We start from the raw sequence: 18,780 nt of genomic DNA, 5'->3' as shown, positions 1-18,780 counted from the left end.
ATGCTAAACAATATGTTCCACCTTGCATTTTGCTGGGAGTTCCTTTCCCAGACCTGAAGAAGAGCTCTGTGTGACTCCAAAGCTTGTCTCTCTCACTAACAGAAGTTGATCCAATAAAAGATATATTACCTTGCCCACCTCATCCCTCTATTGTTTGGCATGTGATAAGAGACAAGAATTCCCTTTTTTTTTCTTTTTAATATTGCTCTTCTAACCCAATTAAACCTAATGCAAACCAGGAGGCCCAAGTCGAAGGCAATAATGTATTTAAAACATATGAGGCCTATGAAGCATTTCAGAATCTTCCAGGACTCAACACAGATCTTACTTCCCGTTAGGGATATAACTCTTCGCAAGCTTGTCACAATAAATTAACAAAGCCTTGACACTTTTTAATAGGCAAGTGTTAGCCACCTAGTTGCTTTTATTTAAGATACTCAATATCAGGAACCCAGAAGCCAAAATCAAGTAATCCATTTTTCTGTATAATATAGTGAATTCCAGATAAGTTATCCAGTGGGTTTTCTGTTGGATTTTATATAATATATATATAATATGCCACTCCAGGGGTGATTATGCTCTTCCATATGCTTAGTAATGAAATGATACACTCATTATGTTGCATGACACAAAGGCATCTACTCTCAGACATTCAGTTCCCACCCCCGTGCCCTTGCCACCTTTTGTTCCCTACCCACAATGCCATAGTTTGGTTCTAACCTTTGGTGCAGAGGGATGAGTAAAAGTCTGGATGCCCACTGTCAGTCTGGGTCAGCAGCTGCCTGGAACAGGTAGCAGTTCAGCTGAGCTGCCTATAGGATCACCACTCCCAGCAATGCATGGCCTGAGACTCCTCAGGGATGTAGCTCTGTGGCTGGGCCTGAGTGAGTGCTGATTGCGGCTTTGGAAAACAAAACGCATGTCTGTCAGTTGTACATTCTGTAGCCTGGTGGTTAGGATACTACAGGGAGATGTAGTCAAGTCCCCTCCCTGCCTGATTCCAGGCAGAGTTCTTCATCCCGGATCTCTCTCAGGGCTTGATCCCATCTCCCAGACTGGTATCCAAACCACCCAGCTATCGGGTGTGCGTCTGTCTGTGTCTCTCACTCTGACTCTAAAACTTTCCCAGATAACATCTTGTGGAAACAAGTACATCTCCATGAAACGTTTCAGCTTTGACAAAGCAGCAGATTTCAGTGAAATTTCATTTTGATGAAAATGTTCTGACCAGCTCTAATGGAATCCGAGACTATCTTAGACAGAAGATACTGATTATATAAAACTATACACACAAACAAAATAAACCAGTCTTCCACACAGCTTGAGTTCTAGCTTTATGTCCTTTGTTTACCAGGTACCACTGCCTGACTATAATTCTTAAATGAAAGGGAGACATATATAGTGTCTGAATAATATACTGCAAGTAAATCTATCATTACACCATTGATAGTAACAAGATAAGGAAGGAAATTTGTGTAGTATTTATTTTGAGGTGGGTGGTTGGGATGTTTTTTTGTTCCCTAAAATCTACACAAATATTCTGTTACTGCTTTGGTATCTGAAACAATAAAGACATGCCCTTTTCCATAAATCAGGTAATATCATTTTTCATGCTAAGTGCATCAAAAGGATAGTACAAGACTTCCTTTGAAAATAAGCAAAGATTTTGAAGACATGACAGGACTTAGCATTAATTGAGAAGTAAGAAGAGCCAAGGTCCTTTTCACAGACCAAAGCGAAAGTTAAAATCACAAAAAAGTTTAAAAGCAAGGCTGCTGGTGAACTTCATTTCTTTATTCCTTCAGTGAGTTGATTCCCTTGGGCTTTCCTTGAAGAATAGAGGCGGTGGCAGGTGCTATGCATAATGATTTATGGAAAGGGAGGAGGAAAAATGGAAACCAGCAGTGTTTGCCTCCCAATCTAAAAGTACGTTAATCAAGCTGACAAATTCAAGGTTATCCATAGTTCATTAATAAAAGAACAATGGTCATTTCAGTGTGGAGAGAGATACTGTACCTGCTGCAGCACCTGAGCTCAAAGTCTGTAGTCAAAACTATCTGTCTTTTGGGGGCCTCTGGAAATAACCACTGAGAGGGCAAGGTCGTTGAAAGCTGTTTGGATAACAGATGTTCTCATCACAGGACAGGGAAAGAAATTACTAATGTCAAGAACAGGACAGCTAATAGGTCTCTGTTTTACATGATGCTTGATAGGTAGCAGGTGAAATACTCAGGTGAGTGTTGCTTTTCCAACAGAAGGTAGCACCATTCTTCAATAGAATACTTTGTAATGCTGAGTAATATAAAACACATAAGAAAGAAATCACATGTTCACAACACGTTAACTAAATGCAATGGAGTGAGATGCAAATTCTGTGTTACACTGGCTATGTATACCTTGTAAAGATGATGTATTTTCTGGCTAATAATTAGGTTTTTGGAGAAGTTCTGTGTGACCAAGTCCCATTGAAGTCAGTGTGTGCTAGAGGTACTTAACATAATACTTGTAATAGTATTTTTGAAAATCAGGCCAGACATCCTACCTATATTAACTTCATATCTGAATAAGTTTTCTCTTTATTAACATAGCTTCTTAACCTGAGTAATAGAAGCAAACAAAGGGGTTCTTTTTCTATGCATGGTTGAAGTAAGTTTCTCTTGAGCTTTTGGATGCAATTTCTTTTTTAAAATTTATTCCCATAAGAATACCAAATTCACGAGACTGGTGAAGGAAACCCTTTTTTTAAAAAGACAAAGGATAACATTTACAGCAGTGATTTAGGAGCTTTGATCTCATTGAAAGACAATGGAACTAGCGGTCTGTCTACACTGCAATCACACGTGTGGTTACAGCTTGTGTAGATGTATACTGTAGCTTGTTTGAGTACTGCAGTCACATAGCCTTGGAGCATATTCTTCTGCACAGGCTGTACAAGCTTGCCCAGAACCCTGGGTAATTACTCATGGGGCTAGCCTGCGCCGAAGCCCAAGCTAGCTAGATTAAAGCTGGCTCAGGTAGGTCTGCTGAGCTTCAGCCACATCCCGTGATTGAAGTCAAGACCTACCCCTTGGCTCCCAAGTGACATACACACCCTCTTGAAAATGTGATCATTGCTGTTCTGCCTCAGCATCTGATTCCCCAGCCCAGGCTATTTCTGAAGTGACATGCAATATAAGCACTAGAAGAGAAAAGAGTGCAAACTAACTTCTAATACTTCATTACATTTATCATGGGGCTATCTGGCAAGTGGCAGCATAAAAGTAACGTTGTGGGAGCCAATACATACTTAGGCTTTGTTTACATGGGAAATGACCGACATAGCTATTGCATATAAGATATTCCAGAATAGCTCTCAATATGCTCTACTCTAGAATAAAAGTGACATTATTCCAGAATAAAATCACTTTTATCCCTGAATAGTGTGTCCATATGGGAGGGAGTGGTTTCTGGAATACCTAAATCATATGGGAATAGTTTATTGTAGAATTGCTATGCCTGTCAATTTCCACATGTAGGCAAGGCCTTAGTGACATCCCTATCCAATCTGTCCATTAACAAATCAAGAGTTGATTTCTTTTCCTTGCATTCCTGCAAACTCAAACTACCTGGATCTTATTTTATATTAAGAGAAATTGTGAAAAAGAAAGGGCATATAGAGTCTCTGTGAGAGAGCACAGGAAAAATATGGCTTCATAGAATCATAAAATCAGCTTCATCGAAATAAAAATTTTTTTTAAAAATAACTGAGAATTTTCAATTCATATTAAATTTCTGAAATCACTCATGATGTCCTATCCCCACCTTAACCAAAAATACCTCCTTACATTCTGGGCCTAGAATTAAGTGTCCAGAAACATCTTTATTCTAGGGATTTTTTTTTTTGGTTGCTGTCTTTAAAAGTCAAATTGAACTCCAATAATTAAGGCCATGATTCATTCAAGCACTTAAAGTATGTACTTAATTTTGTGTATGCGTAATTCCATCCCTATCCAGCATAACCTTCAAGCACATGCTTCATACCTATTGATTTCAGTGGGACTTAAACATGTGCTTAAACAGAAGCTTAAGCATCTTGCTGATTCACAGGTTAATTAATTACCAGTCTTATTGTTCACGAAAGAAGTGTAGGCTCAAATGCAGTGTCTGTGTTGTTCTTTTTGCTAGTAGCAAAGAATATAAAGCCACATGTTAGGGTGATGAAGTGAGCACAGTCTTGTAATGCACTTGAAAACACAGACAAATATTCAAGACAGGAGTTGGTTTTCAAAAACATATTGGTTGTATGTAGATTAGCAGAAGCAAAACTTTTAAAAAACTCTTACGTCTTCATCAAAACCTCAAACTAAGGTAAACCTAGATAATACTTAGTCCTGCCATGAGTGCAGGGGACTGGAATACATGACCTCTCAAGGTCCCTTCCAATTCTATGATACTATGAAACCCTTAATCTTAGAAAGAGTCTCACATTGGTTAAATTGCTGCTTTTCTAATAGAGGGGGACAGGATTTAACCCCCTTATAGCACAGAGTTTAAACACCAAAAATACTTCGTTGCTAGAAATAGGGTCCAAACTGAAACCCCAGTCTAAGAGCCGTAAACTTTTCTGGATGTGAATTGATATTACTTTATCTATTAAGGGTCTGCCATATAAACACATCTGTAAAGGTATTATTGAGGTTCAGACATAAGAACTATGCATACCAAACAGAAGCTAGAGAATACAGTGGGGAACAAGCTCCTTGAAAAACACACACATATATCTGAAGGGACATTCCTGTAAAATGCTGAGTGTTTTTTTCCCTCCAAAGTACTGGCAGTACTAGCTGCTTCATTTCCTTTCCTCTGTTTCGTGTGTGAGCTGCAGCACTGTGGCCTGGCTCTTACTTTACTCTGTGAGCCAAATCCTGGTCCCGTTGAAACCAGCAAGAGTTCTGTCCTGCATGGGAGTGGCAGCCCTGCTAATGAAAAATACAATCTGGCTCTCAGACCTGAACAGCAAATGTAGCCAACAATGTAAATATAAAACCAGAGCTCTGTATTTCCTCCCAAACTGAGTGCTGGTCAGAGGTCAGGACTTGCTACTAGGTGCACATTGTTTTTGTTTCTATCTGCTTTTATAACCTTAAAATCCCTATAAACATATTAAGAAATTCTATATACAGAGAACCCTAGTTATTTCTCTTAAGGGGTAATGTATATTTTGGAATTAACAGATGTCAGAAACAGGCAGATACAGAAAGCGGCTGCCTATTTGCTGTGCAGAGTATCCTGCTGGAAGCATTTCACACTCTCATTCTGTGATCTGCACTGGCTTCCTATTAAATTATGGGCATATGCTGGGTGTGAGCCCTTGCCTCAGCTGCATTCAGTAGAGGCTGCTGCCCCCAAAGGTGACGAGAAGGCTTCTTATATCAGAGTCTTTAATTGTGGAATTCACTCCCACTATCTCGGTCTAAAGAAGTGCTAGCAGATTGGCAATGCTTAATTTGTGCCGGGGCTGACACATAGGTGCCAACTCCCACAGGGAAAAAATCAGCTTCCCTCTAGTGCCTCCTGCCCGCTTGCAGGCCCCGCTGATCAGCAACTCCCCCTCCCTCCCCGCGCATGCCACAATCAGCTGTTCAGCTGCCTGCAGGAGGATGGGAGGGAGGGTGGAAGGAGTGAGGATGAGACATGCTCAGGGGCTGGGGCGGGGCAGGGAGAGGGCACAATTGGGTGGGAAGAGTGGGGCAGGGGCGGGACTTTGGGGGAAGGGGTAGGGTGAGGGGCAAAGCCAGGGGTAGCGCACCCCCTGGCACTTTGGGAAGTCGGCGCCTGTGCCGTCACCTCTAGGCTTGGCAGTTGATACCCCTGGCACCTCTGTACTTGCAGCATCCGTTATGAGAGTAAAAAAAAATCTGCTTGAGCCCCAGCACCTCTTTCATTACAAATTAAGCAGAGCACGTTGGCCTTCAATGCCTGCTGAAAGGCCCGTCTGTTCCCAAGAATTATGGGAGGGCTAAGAATTTTGGGGAAATGGGGCTGGTGCTGGTTTAACTTTTTTGGGCTGATGCAGCGGTCTTCTGGGTTGTTTTTAAGCTGTATTATTTTAATTCTTATGAAAACACCTTGCAGAGACTATCTTGCAGCACATTCTGCTGCGTATTGCTTACAAATGCCCAGCAGCCATTTTCAGGCTTGACAATGCTTGACTACTTGGGAGCAAATATGGCTATACATACCAAACACAAGCAAATATTGTCCATCAATCGGAGAAGATACAAGTACAAGCAAGTATTATGATTGTCTTGCACACACTCTTTTGTGTGTGTTAATACCAAAGCTACATTGAAACTGGGTGTGGTCTTGAAAAGTTTGCCGACCCCTGCTGGTAAATTATTAGAATTAAACTTGTCAGACAGAAGATTTGCCTTGGATGACATCTCCTCATGCCTCTGCACGTTTCTACTTTGCATCTTTCAAAGATTTCCACACATTGTGGACAGATGCATTGCTTATGGCCATTTGCTCTATTAATATGCACTAGAGTGGCAGAAACATCTGCATGTGCCATGAAAATTTTTTGCAGACACATCATCTTCATTTCCATCAAAATTCTTTATAAACTTTTTCCAGGTTTTTGTTGGAAAAACAGAGACCTGAAAACTGTTGACAGAACCCAAAATTTCATGAGAAAATTTCCCTTTTGTCAAAAAGTCATTTTCATTCCCCAGGAAAAGTCCAGTAAAATTTTTTTTTTACCAGCTCCAATGTGCATGTAAATAGTGGGAAATAGGTTGCAGAGAGTAATTAAGACACCAGTTCCTTTTTATTGTGGCTGCAGCTGGTAAGTAGCTATTTGTATATTTCCTCTGTTAAGTCAGTACTAATGTCACATTCAAGGTATGATCCTGAGAGCTGCTGAAAACCTTTGATTCTATCATTGTCTTCAGTGAGCAATCAGTACTTTTCCACATCCGGTCCGCAGTATGGTTTCTGAGATGAAAATATAACTTGGAAAATAGCAACACAAGATGCTTCCAAAACTGTTCATGGACCTGGCTGGCTTATTTTACATATTGATGTTTCTCTCTCTGTCTCCATAGGAGCTGGAACTAGGGGTGCTGCAGCACCTCCTGACTTGAAGTGGTTTCCATTATATACAGGGTTTATCGTTTGGTTCAATGGCTCTCAGCACCCCCACTATAAATTGTTCCAGCACCCCTGTCTCTCTCTGTTTTTCTCTTTGAATATATATAGTCTCAGATATATGGCCACTTGATCATACTTCCATCATTCATGTTCTCTTGGGGGTACACAGTCAAGGGATTGTGGGTTGGCGAGGCAAATGCCAAATCAGAGAGAGAGAGAGATGGGGGGGAAAAATGTCATGTTAGATGGGTGGAGGTTTTGAACATGGGGTTTGACTAGACATTCATGATGATACTGTCTGACCTTACCACCTATAATTTGATCTCCTCCGGTATGGTGATATCACTGGCAGCATAACTTACAACCTCACTTTTTCGGTCAATGGCCACAATCAGTGAGTCAAGTGTATTCATTATCTTCCTCGTATTTGATGTACTTGCTGGACCATCCTGATGCGCACGTGTCAAATCTGTGTAAACATATAATCCTATGGCTGTTACCACCGTTCTTTCTTACCCCCTTCCTTCCTATTCATAACCCTTTACTCATCTAATATTTTAGTGGGTTAGCTCTTTTGTCTTTTCCAAAGTTCTTAGGGCACGTTCAGGTGTTATGCAATAATCACTATTGATAAAAGTAGGCAAGCCAAGTTAGGATACTGGTAGAAATGGTCAAATCCATGTGGAGGCTCTTAGTGCATTTTATCCACCTGCTTGCAGGTGGGTTATGTGGACGCAGGAGTTGAGCCGTAGATTCCTACATTGGGGCATTGGTGGGAGTGTTTTTTTTTCCTGGACCTTGTTCTGGCCTGATGGTCAAATGCAATGCAATGTTCTGTGGAAGAGATTCATTTTGAGAGCAACGTTGGTTACATGGTCCCTTGAAGTTGAAGGAGTGAGGCATGATGCAGAGATGATGGGTGGTTGTAGCGTACATATCTAACATCTCGAGACTTTCAGGGTCCTAGATATGGAGATTTTTTTTCAAGAGGTCACCTGAGGAGGAAAAACAGGACTAATTACTGAAAAAAATCTAACCCGACAAGAAAGGGGTGTGCAAAGTATGCTCAGTTTGAAACTCTCTATAGCAAGAGCTAATTCTCAGTGCTTATACATCAGTGATCCTTGATGTGCATGACACTGGTACCTATTGCTGTAAGAATATTCACTCCCTGCTTTCTCAGGGAGAAAAGACCCTTTACTTAGCATATGCCCACTTGTGGCCTTTAGACCTTAATCCAAAAAAAAAGAAGAAGAAGAAATTCCCTCTATGGGAATTTCACCTCAATAAGGATTGCGGGTTTACATGTTCTTTGCTACTGTGCAGGAAACCTATGTTCTGTTCCTAATCTAGTTTCAAAACCAACTCATGTACACCAAGGGAAGCTCGGTGTAGTGGTGCCCTATAGATTAGTGGCCAGTATTCAGCACTACCATGACAGAGATCTGGATTAAAGGCCAAGTGGTTTGTAGATCACCAAAATCTGAAACAGTTAGGCAAAGGACATGCCTGAGGGGCAGTGACAGAAAGAAGAAAGTCATTAATTTTTAAACCTGTCACAAAACTTCCAGTTATCACATCTGTTCTATGTTATATATGCCCATCTCGATATGCAGGGAATGTGATGTTTCATTTCCCTTACTGTCACGATATTATTATACTTCTTGGTGGATGGGAAGTTGTGTCCGAGACCATGGTGGAAACCTTGTTAGTTGCCAAGAAGGATTTTTTTTTAAGAGTTCTCTAGTTAAGATTGAAGTTTTATTGATGTAGTTAGTCAAGGTACTTGTTTTCTATGCGTTGCACTTTGATTCCCTGCTGGTTTAAACTAGTATTGCTCCATTAAAGCCAGTGGAGCTACACTGATTGACACCAGGTGAGGCTATCCTGTAAGATGCACATATTTGAATAAGCCTACAATAAACAGATGCACAAAAATGACTAAGGGAAGGGACAGGGAATGTTAACAATATTCTCCCAGCTGCCCGAGTTGATTGCTAAAAGGTTCCACTAGCCACTGGAGCAGATAAGAAACAAATACGAAGCAGCAGCCTGAAAAAGGTTTCATTTGATGTTTCTTTGCAGAAGACAGTCAGAGCTTGAACAGTGTGTCCTCCATCTGCCTGTTAGGGCTTTAGGATTAAATTTACATTACAATCAAGAGCCGAGGGACAAGAGGAGGAAGACTCATCGCTTTTCTCAGGGACATGCTATTCTGTTACAAACTATAACATAGTTTTATGTTAATTTTGAATACTAGCCCCATGCAATCTCCTTGCTTCACACAATAAAATACTGATTAGGTCAATGTTAAAGACACACCCTGTAGTCCACTTATTCAGTCATTTGAAACATGCCGGTCTTTCAATATAGGACATTTTAAAATAAATTTTTAAAGCAAAGCAAATTTGCTATAATTTGTTCTTGCCATTTACGGTAGGGACATCAAAAACCTGGGATAGGATCTCCTATTTGTATCTGTACTTATCTAAAGAAAAAAAATTACACACTTGCAAAGCCAACAGGAAAGAACTGGACATGTTGATTGTATAAATCATTCAACTATTTGTGATCAGAGAAGTTAAACTTCTGACGGGTGTGCTTAATTCACCTGTCAAAATCCTGACACTTAGAGTCATCTTAGACGTCTTCACTGCAAAAAAAAAAAAAAAAAAAACTAAGTGTTTTCTTAACTTGGGCTAAAATTGCCGGGAAGGCACAAGAACTTGGCTTTTAACTCTGATTAGCAGCTCCAATTAAAGCTGGGGCTGAAGTTGAGCTGCTAACCAAAGTTAAAAGTCAAGTTACCATGCTGCATCCGACGAAGTGGCTATTCACCCACGAAAGCTCATGCTCCCAAATGTCTGTTAGTCTATAAGGTGCCACAAGACTCTGTGCTGCTTTTACAGATCCAGACTAACACAGCTACCCATCTGATACATGTTTTCATTGTTATTTTAACCCTGATTAGCTAACCTGAGCTAGCTAATCCATGCTATGAACACACATTTGATTTTCAGTGAAGATATACCCTTAGAATCTGCCTTGACCATCAAGCTGTCGTCTGTTTTTCTTGGCTCCTGCCTATCGGATGTAACCTTCTCTATTAAGTCAATTAACACAAATCTCACAATTTGTTACCCCACATTGCTGAGGTTTTGGACTTTATTTTTAGACTAGGAAATCACCAGTGTTGTAAGGCTGTAAATTTATGTCTGTGGTGTTTAAATTCTGTTTGTAAAAACACATGCAACACTGCCAAGAACTAGATTTGCAACATGAGTGCCTGAATCATATAGGGTTATATCAAGGATCTCTGTCTTTCCACAAAAAGCTATAGCCAAGCTGTAGCTTATATGAAGCTCTCAAACATTTGGATTGAATAATGGGAACCAATAGGAAGTTTCATTTGCAGAGAAAGCTAAAAGCTACTACAAGCAAAAACAATAAAAAAATAATGGTTGGGTTCATTAGGGCATATAGCACATGTTTTAGAAATGTGTTTCTTTTCATAGCATATGAGAGCCAATGGATTTGTTAATCTTTTTTCAGATATGCTGTTTGGGTTTAGGATAGACTGAAAGACAGTTATAAATATTGTTGCCCCTTTGCCAATCAATAGCAGATTTCAGTGCCTTGCAAGTGCGTTTGCTGTTGGAGGAGAAGTAGGTGTCACAATCAAGGGATTTTCTCAGTGTAATTTGTTTCTTTGGTGAGCACAACTTGCCCACAGGCTATTCCTCTGGCAAAAAACTCGGCTACAACCCATCTCTTGAGCCTCAGTTTCTCTAGTGCCTTGTGTATGCTTATGGTGGCCTGTAGATTTCAGACACTAGATGTGTAGCTTTGTGCCACAGTGAAAGCAGGCTGCGTCCACACCTGTCAGGCAGCAGGGAAAGGCTCTGGCAGCTGGGAGGCAGCAGGACACTACTGTGATGGGTTGGATCACAGAAACCCTCTTGGGAGCTGCCACCTGATGTGCCAAGACTACCTTTACCCCTGCTTTCCCTGCCAGCTCAGGATTCCAGCACCCTGTCTTGCTGAGCCAGACCCGTCTGCTCCAACACAAACCCAGGGTCTGAATTAGTTGCCCCAAAGCTGCAGGTTTACCTGAAAGCAGCTTACAGAAGTGTTCCTGTCTTTAACACTCAGATGCCCAACTCCCAATGGGGTCTAAACCCAAATAAATCCGTTTTACCCTGTATAAAGCTTGTACAGGGTAAACTCATAAATTGTTCCCCCCATAACACTGATAGAGAGAGATGCACAGCTGTTTGACCCCCCCCCCCAAGTATTAATACATACTCTGGGTTAATTAATAAGTAAAAAGTGATTTTATTAAACACAGAAAGTCAGATTTAAGTGGTCCCAAGTAGTAACAGACTGAACAAAGTAAGTCACCGAGCAAAATAAAATAAAATGCGCAAATCTCTGTCTAATCAAACTGAATACAGATAATCTCACCCTCAGAGATGCTTCAGTACGTTTTTTCCTCAGACTGGACACCTTCCAGTCCTGGGCACAATTCTTTCCCCTGGTACAGCTCTTGTTCCAGCTCAGGTGGTAGCTAGGGGATTCGTCATGACGACTCTCTCCTCTGTTCTGTTCCACCCATTTATATATCTTTTGCATAAGGCAGGAATCCTTTGTCCCTCTGGGTTTCCACTCCCCCACCCCACCCGCCTCACTGGAAAAGCACCAGGCTAAAGATGGATTTAGTTCATGTGACATGATCACATGTCACTGTAAGACCCCAAGCCTTCATTCCTCCCAGCCTGACTCACAGGAAGGCTTGCCTGCAAACAGAGCCACCCAGTCAATTTTCCTGGTTGATGAGAGCCATTAAGATTCCAAACCACCATTAATGGCCCACACTTTGCATAATTACAGCAGGCCTCAGAGTTTTATTTCATATTTCTAGTTTCAGATACAAGAGTGATACCTTTATACAAATAGGATGGCCACACTCAAGAGACAATAAGCTTTGTAATGACACCTTACAAGAGACCTTCTGCATGAAGCATATTCCAGTTACATTATATTCACTCATTATCAATTTTTTATAAAATCATATAGACTACTCAACATCACAGCTACACTGCTAAAATTAGCAGCGAAGATGGGGTAGGCATTGCGTGGGTGTGTAGAGAGCCACGTAGGTTATATACCAGGGCTTTGGAGCAGAGCCTGGAGCTGGAGCATGGAGCAGCTCCGGAGCAGTGGAACTGCAGATTTTTGCCTGGAGCTGGAGCGGAGCCGGAGCACAGCTCCAAAGCCCTGTTATATACCCTAGGGTTCAAGCACATAGGGTGTTGTGTCTACTCTCCCCTCCTCAGCAGTGCCGTGACATCTACACTGCTCTTTATATCTGTGCTAACTCGGCGTGCAGTGTCTGCACTCTACACACTGCCCTGAGCGTAACCTTTGGGCTGTCCTGGAATCTCATGGCTTCACACTTGGTACCTGTAGCTCCTTCAGCTCCTGAACTTTACGGCTGGGAAGGAAGCTCCTTAAACAAAAACTGATCAGCTCGGATCATGTGGTCTCCCTCAACCTTCCTATTGTGCAGTTGCTCAAAAGGTTCCGCTGCCCGTCAGAGTGCTTTAACCAATACAGTCCCTCCCATGGCTTTCTGTACATGGCCACTGCATGGTTAATTTTAAATCTTCCTGTAGGGAGTTTGATTCTGAGTGCGTTGACATCAATGATCCCTAATAAGGTTTCTAAAATGTCAGTGACTCAGTCTTTAATTCTAACTGACAGACCAGACTCAAGGTGGCTGTGGACTTTTCTTCATTGTTGCTTTGGAAACTCAATTTGATTCAGCTAAGCTGCCTTTTAAAGGCCTAGTACTAGTTCCCCCCGCCCCACCCCCGCAGTCCCATAGATGCAAAAGAACCCACTCTCAAGTAGTCCATCCACACACAGAGGAGTAATAAGAGTTTCACCTGAGCTTTTATACAGATGGGAATTTAGTACTGCTGAAAGATGCGGGGTTGACAAGGGCAGAGTCGAGTTTAGTCCTGTTTTTTTCCCTACAACAAATATAGCGGAAACAACAAACGTGTGATCTCTCCCTGGCCGCCCCCATGTGCATTGGTCCTGTCCTGCCCCGCTCTGCCCACCTGTAGAAGTGACAACATGGGGAAGTCTCCATAGTATTATAGTGCTTAGGTCCTGTGTTCTTTAGGACTACACAAGAAGTTATTTGAGAATAGCCATTTCTGATTAGCTATTCCTGATGAACTCTGAATTAGCTCAATCCACTGCTTTAAATTCACACCCTACCTTAGTCTGGATATTTTGGATTAACTTCCATGTGCAGACAATCTTGGCCTCTCATGGCCAGGACTAAAAACATGATTTCATACAGCCAGGATCTCTTAAAGCTAAAAAGGAATAAGTCTTGCTACAGCCAGAGTTAAACAGGGGATCAGGCATTCCAGCAAGGATCCTAAACTCTCTAAACATCGATAGAAATACCCAACAGCCTGGTCACAATAGAAAACACAATTGCCTAGTCAAAGGTCCTAACTGTCCTCTTACTTACACAGATTGGGTGAAATGGAGTGACTCTAGATTTTCAAGAGTGTGAGAAGAATTGGCCGCACAGTCATTAAATGAAGAAAGAAGCAGAATTTCTTCCTTCTGGAGTCTCAGGCCTGGCTACGCTAAATTTTTATCAGGATAGCTAATTCAGTAAAGGGTGGGATTTTTTTTTTAATTTTATTTTATTTTTTAAAAGCTAGGCTTGTGGGTGCAACTAGCCTAGCGTTTCAATAGATAGCTTCCCAATAGGGGGCAATAGACTAGGATAGTACGCTTAGGTAAAACTTAGGAACGTAGATGACTCTACTTTCAAGAAGTGTTGATGAGAGAGGACGGCATGTGGCAGGAGGAGTATTGCACTGTCTTGGCTCATACTCCTATGCTTGAACACTGCACAGGCATGAGGCACTTTATCGCAGTAAAGCTTATTTCGCTTTGCGTATTTGGAATAAACTATACAGCAGATGCTTGTTAGTAGCAACGTATTGGTGCCCTTTTGCTATTTTGCTCCTAAGCAGCTGTTGCTGTTATGGGGAGTGTCTGGCCAAAGGTGTACGGAGCGGTAAGAGTGTTTCGGAAGGAGTGAGACAGCCATATTGTAGGGAGGGGGTGGGGAACCCCAAGTTTTGGGAGAATGGGGCAGGGGAAGCCTGCGTTTGGCAGGGGAGCCTCCAGTGAGCAGAAAGACTAAGTGAGCCCAGCTGCCTGGGACAGATTGAGGATGCTCCCGCTGGCAGCTTCGTGCTCCACCCTGGCGAGGGATGGCTGGCTGGGGAGGGCACCGTACACAGCCTACAATGGAGGGGTGGCTTTTAGCACGGACAGCTGAGACGGGGGGGGGGGGGGAGGAAACAGGTCGGTGCTCTGGGGAGGCCCCAAAGCAAAACAGCACACCCACACCCTGCCGCCAGCAACTGAGCCGTTCAATGGATGAAGATGGGGGTTCCTGATACTCCCTGCTGCGTTCGTCGGGCATTCTGGGTCTGCTAGGAAACAGTTCCTTTCTCTGTGTGATTTGTGGCAATTTCTCTCTTTTCTTTAAGCTCCCCATTTCTCCCCATCTTTCCTAGTTGCTAAACATGATTACATGTTCTCTGTCCTCATTTCCATTTCAAGCTATTTTACAGTAATGTGCAAAAGTTTTGCACAGCATAACTGTTCTGAAGGCTTGCAGGATCTCCTTTCCCTCAAATGATAGGGAAAGCTGAGTTCATTAAAATAAATAACAGCATGGCATGAAGAACAGCCCCAAAGTAATCAAAACTGCAATTTGAAAGAGTGACTTTGTGTAAAGAAACCTGCCAAAGACAGCTCAGTAAGAGTGTCCTGCAAAACAAGCAGCGGTTTCATACACTCTGTTTAAACCTGTCAGCGTTTCAAATAGAAAGAGGGCAGAGGGGTGGGGGGTGATGCTTAGAACTTCTAAAAGGGGAAACTGCAATCACTTTATAGCCTCAAAAATGTAATCCCTCCCCATGCCTCCTAAAGTTGGGACATTCTTCATAGTATTGTTGTTTATCTTGGTGAAGGATACGGCCAAGCCACAATTTAACCACAGTTGCAGAAATGTCATGTAAAGTAAACGTCATCTTAATCTGCCTCCCTTCATTTGTTCCCTCTTTTTTTAAGTCTCCACTCTTCCTGCTGTATCCTAACGCCTCATTTCTTTATTCTTCTGTTGCTTTTTGTTCAGTGCCTGTAATCATCCATCTAAAAATATTTTAGTGGGCTCCCCATCCTGCAGCTGCTTTAAAACCTTCTCTCTTTCTTACTCAGATTTCAGCTTTTTCCCCCCAGTGTATTAGCATTAAAATAAATGAAGATCCACCCAGGTTTGCCAAGAAGTGGGCATGCATTTTCACACCTATGGCTGCATGTTCCATCACTGCGATTGCATGAGCCTGTCAGAGCTGTAACTAGTCATAGATTCCAAGGCCAGAAAGACCATTGCGATCATCTAGTCTGACCTCCTGCATGGCACAGGCCATAGAACTGCCCCCAAATAATTCCTAGAGCAGATCTTTTAGATCAACATCCAGTCTTGATTTTAATATGGTCATTGATGGAGAATCCACCACAACCTTGGTAAATTGTTCCAGTGGTTAATTATAGACAGTAATCAAATCACCCCTTAAACTTCTCTTTGTTAAGCTCCTTGAATCTACCCCTAAGACATGTTTTCTAATCCTTTAATCATTCTCGCGACTCTTCTCTAAACCCTCCCCAATGTTTCAACATCCTTCTTCAATTGTGGGCAACAGAACTGGACGCAGTATTCCAGCAGTGCCAAATACAGAGGTAAAATAATTCCTCTAACTCCTCCTTGAGAGTCCTCTATGCAAACCAGGATCCCAGTCGCTGTTTTGGCAGCAGCATCTCTTGGGAGCTCATGTTCAGCTGATTATTCACCAGGACCCCCAAATATTTTTCAGGGTCACGGCTTCCCAGGAATGAGTCCCTGCAGTGAGGCGGAGTGGCCTTCCACTGACCCAGAGGGGGAGGGGCCACTCGCAGAGCCCTGGTGGGCGGAGCCGGGCCATGCTCACCCCGCCCACTAGACGTCAGTGGACAGGACAGGAAGTACAAAAGGTGGATCTGATCTGAAAGCTCCCAGATGGGCTGCAGCCACTGAAGGAGCCAGATGCCTTCTGCCCGCTCCCAAACTGGGAGACTGCCGCGGACCCCTGCGATGCTGAGGACTAGTCAGTGCTGCTCCTGATCAGGCTGAGGAGGAATTGCCAACTAAGGGCTCAGCTTACTGTTTGTTTGCTGCTTGCCCGAGTGCAGGTCCGAGCCACCGACCCTTCACTGCCCTGATTGTGGGCTAGAGACTGCCAACCAGAGCTACAGACTGAGAGTGACTCCGTTACGTCCCCAGCTGTGAGCAACACCCCCACGACGTAGTGAGGAGGGGGGGCCTCCCACTCACTCAGAGGGGGAGGAGCCACCGCTAACCCACTACATGTAGTCCCCCATCCTATAAGTATGGCCTACGTTCTTGGTCCTAGATAAGTTACATTTAGCTGCATTAAAATGCATATTGTTGGCTTGTGCCCAGTTAACCAAACAATCCAGATTGCTCTGAATCAGTGACCTGTCCTTTGTTATTTACCATTTCCTCAACTTTTGTGTCATCTGCAAACTTTCAGTGATAATTTTATGTTGTCTTCCATGTCATTAATATGCTTCCCAATTTATGATTACATTTTAAGACCTATCAGTTAGGCAGCTTTTAATTCATTTATTGTGTGCCATGTTAATGTTATATTGTTCTAGTTTATTAATGAAAATGGCAGGTAGCACCAAGTCAAATGCTTTACAGAAGTCTAAATATACCAGGTCAACACTATTACCTTTATCTACCAAACTTGTAATCTCATAAAAAAAAATCAAGTTAGTTTGACAGAATCTATTTTCCATAAGCCATCTTGATTTCCATTAATTATATTACCCTCTTTTAATTCTTTATTAATCAAGTTCCATATCAGCCACTCCATTATCTTGCCCAGGATCGATGTTAGGCTGACAGACCTCTAATTACCCAGTTAATCCTGGTTACCCTGTTTGAAAGCTGGCACAACATTAGCTTTCTTCCAGTCTTCTGGAACTTCCCCAGTGCTCCAAGTCTTATTGAAAATCAACATTAATGGTCCAGTGAGTTCCTCAGCCAGCTCTTTTAAAACTCTTGAATGCAAATTATCTGGACCTGCTGATTTTAAAAATGCTTATCTTTAGTAGCTTCTGTTCAATATCCTCCAGAGATTCTAGTGGAATGTGTCACTTTTACATTTTCAAGATTCTTTCTTGCAACCGTGAGGGTTAGAGGGCTAACCGTGAGGGCTACAAATGTTTGTTTATTTTTAATAAGTGAAAAGGTGGGATTCTGATGTAGTCACCTGACTGCAGTAGTTGGGTCTCTAGGCATGGACCTATAATGTCTATGACTTAATCTAGTCCTACCTGGATGCTTTCTGTGTAGGAAAGGGTGATTTACTCTTATGCATTATACTGCTTCTAACAATATTTTTAGATGCCTGGTCTTAAAACAATTATTAAAATGTACACAACAAATATTTCTGTTTTTTATACCTTATTACATTCATAAATCTTTCTAAATTAGAAAAATCTTGTTTGGTTTGTATCCAAACGTAAAACAGAGATTTCACAGGGGTAGTAAACTATGACAAGAGGGACCCCTGTCCATCACAACTTGCTATCATAGTACCAGCAGATAGGGAAATAGTGGGTAGCAAACTGCGATAGGGCAGTAAAAAATAATACCTCTCCCTGCTGGTGGGAAGCAGTTTATATTGGGGGAACTGTCAGCAAATAGAACTGAGGGGTGGCTTGCCAGGAATTTTCCAGTGTTTGTGACACTACCTCATCCCCGGGCCTAAATTCTGCCCTGTGCTGCACCATCACACAACAGGGCATAAGGGATGTTCTTCTCATACAACCATCAAGATGGAATTTCTCCACAGGGAGTAAAACAACCCTGGGAGAGGCTACGTGCTAACGCTCTGGCCCACGTGTCGGAGGTCCCTGAAGGGGCACGGTGTGTAGGCAAGGAGTCATGGCTAGCCCATGGCGCCATAGATATCTAGCCCATGTGCAGCAGTCAGCACAGCAAGCTCTAGAAAGAAATGCTCTTTGCTTCGAGGAGCAGCAAAGGATGTATATCCAGACATCACTCCCAGCCTTCCTCATGGAGTCCTACCCCAGCTAGCAGGAGACTTTTGCAAAGGTTGCAATAGCCAATTCCTCCCTCCTGTGCCAGCAATGGCAGGATTTGGACTATACTGTTCAGCTGGTTTTCCATACAGCAGTTACATGGTGTTTCAGTTTGAACATACTCTGCAATGGCAGGGTTAAGAGGAATCTGTGGATAAATTTCAGGTAAGATTTTTATCCTAACTCTGCAGATCATTAACTTCACTTTGTAACCCTTTAAAGACAAGGTCACCTGTTTCATCTGTTGGGGAAAGTGCTCTTGCAAATAAGGTATTTGTTCAACGTCACAGATCTCTACTGATCCATCATTAATGCCACATTAGTTACTGTACCCACACATTTTATGCAATAATTCTGTGATGCATTGTG

This window comes from Mauremys mutica, chromosome 19, assembly GCF_020497125.1.
Source record: "Mauremys mutica isolate MM-2020 ecotype Southern chromosome 19, ASM2049712v1, whole genome shotgun sequence".
Lineage (NCBI taxonomy): Eukaryota > Metazoa > Chordata > Testudines > Geoemydidae > Mauremys > Mauremys mutica.
This window is presented reverse-complemented; position numbering follows the sequence as displayed.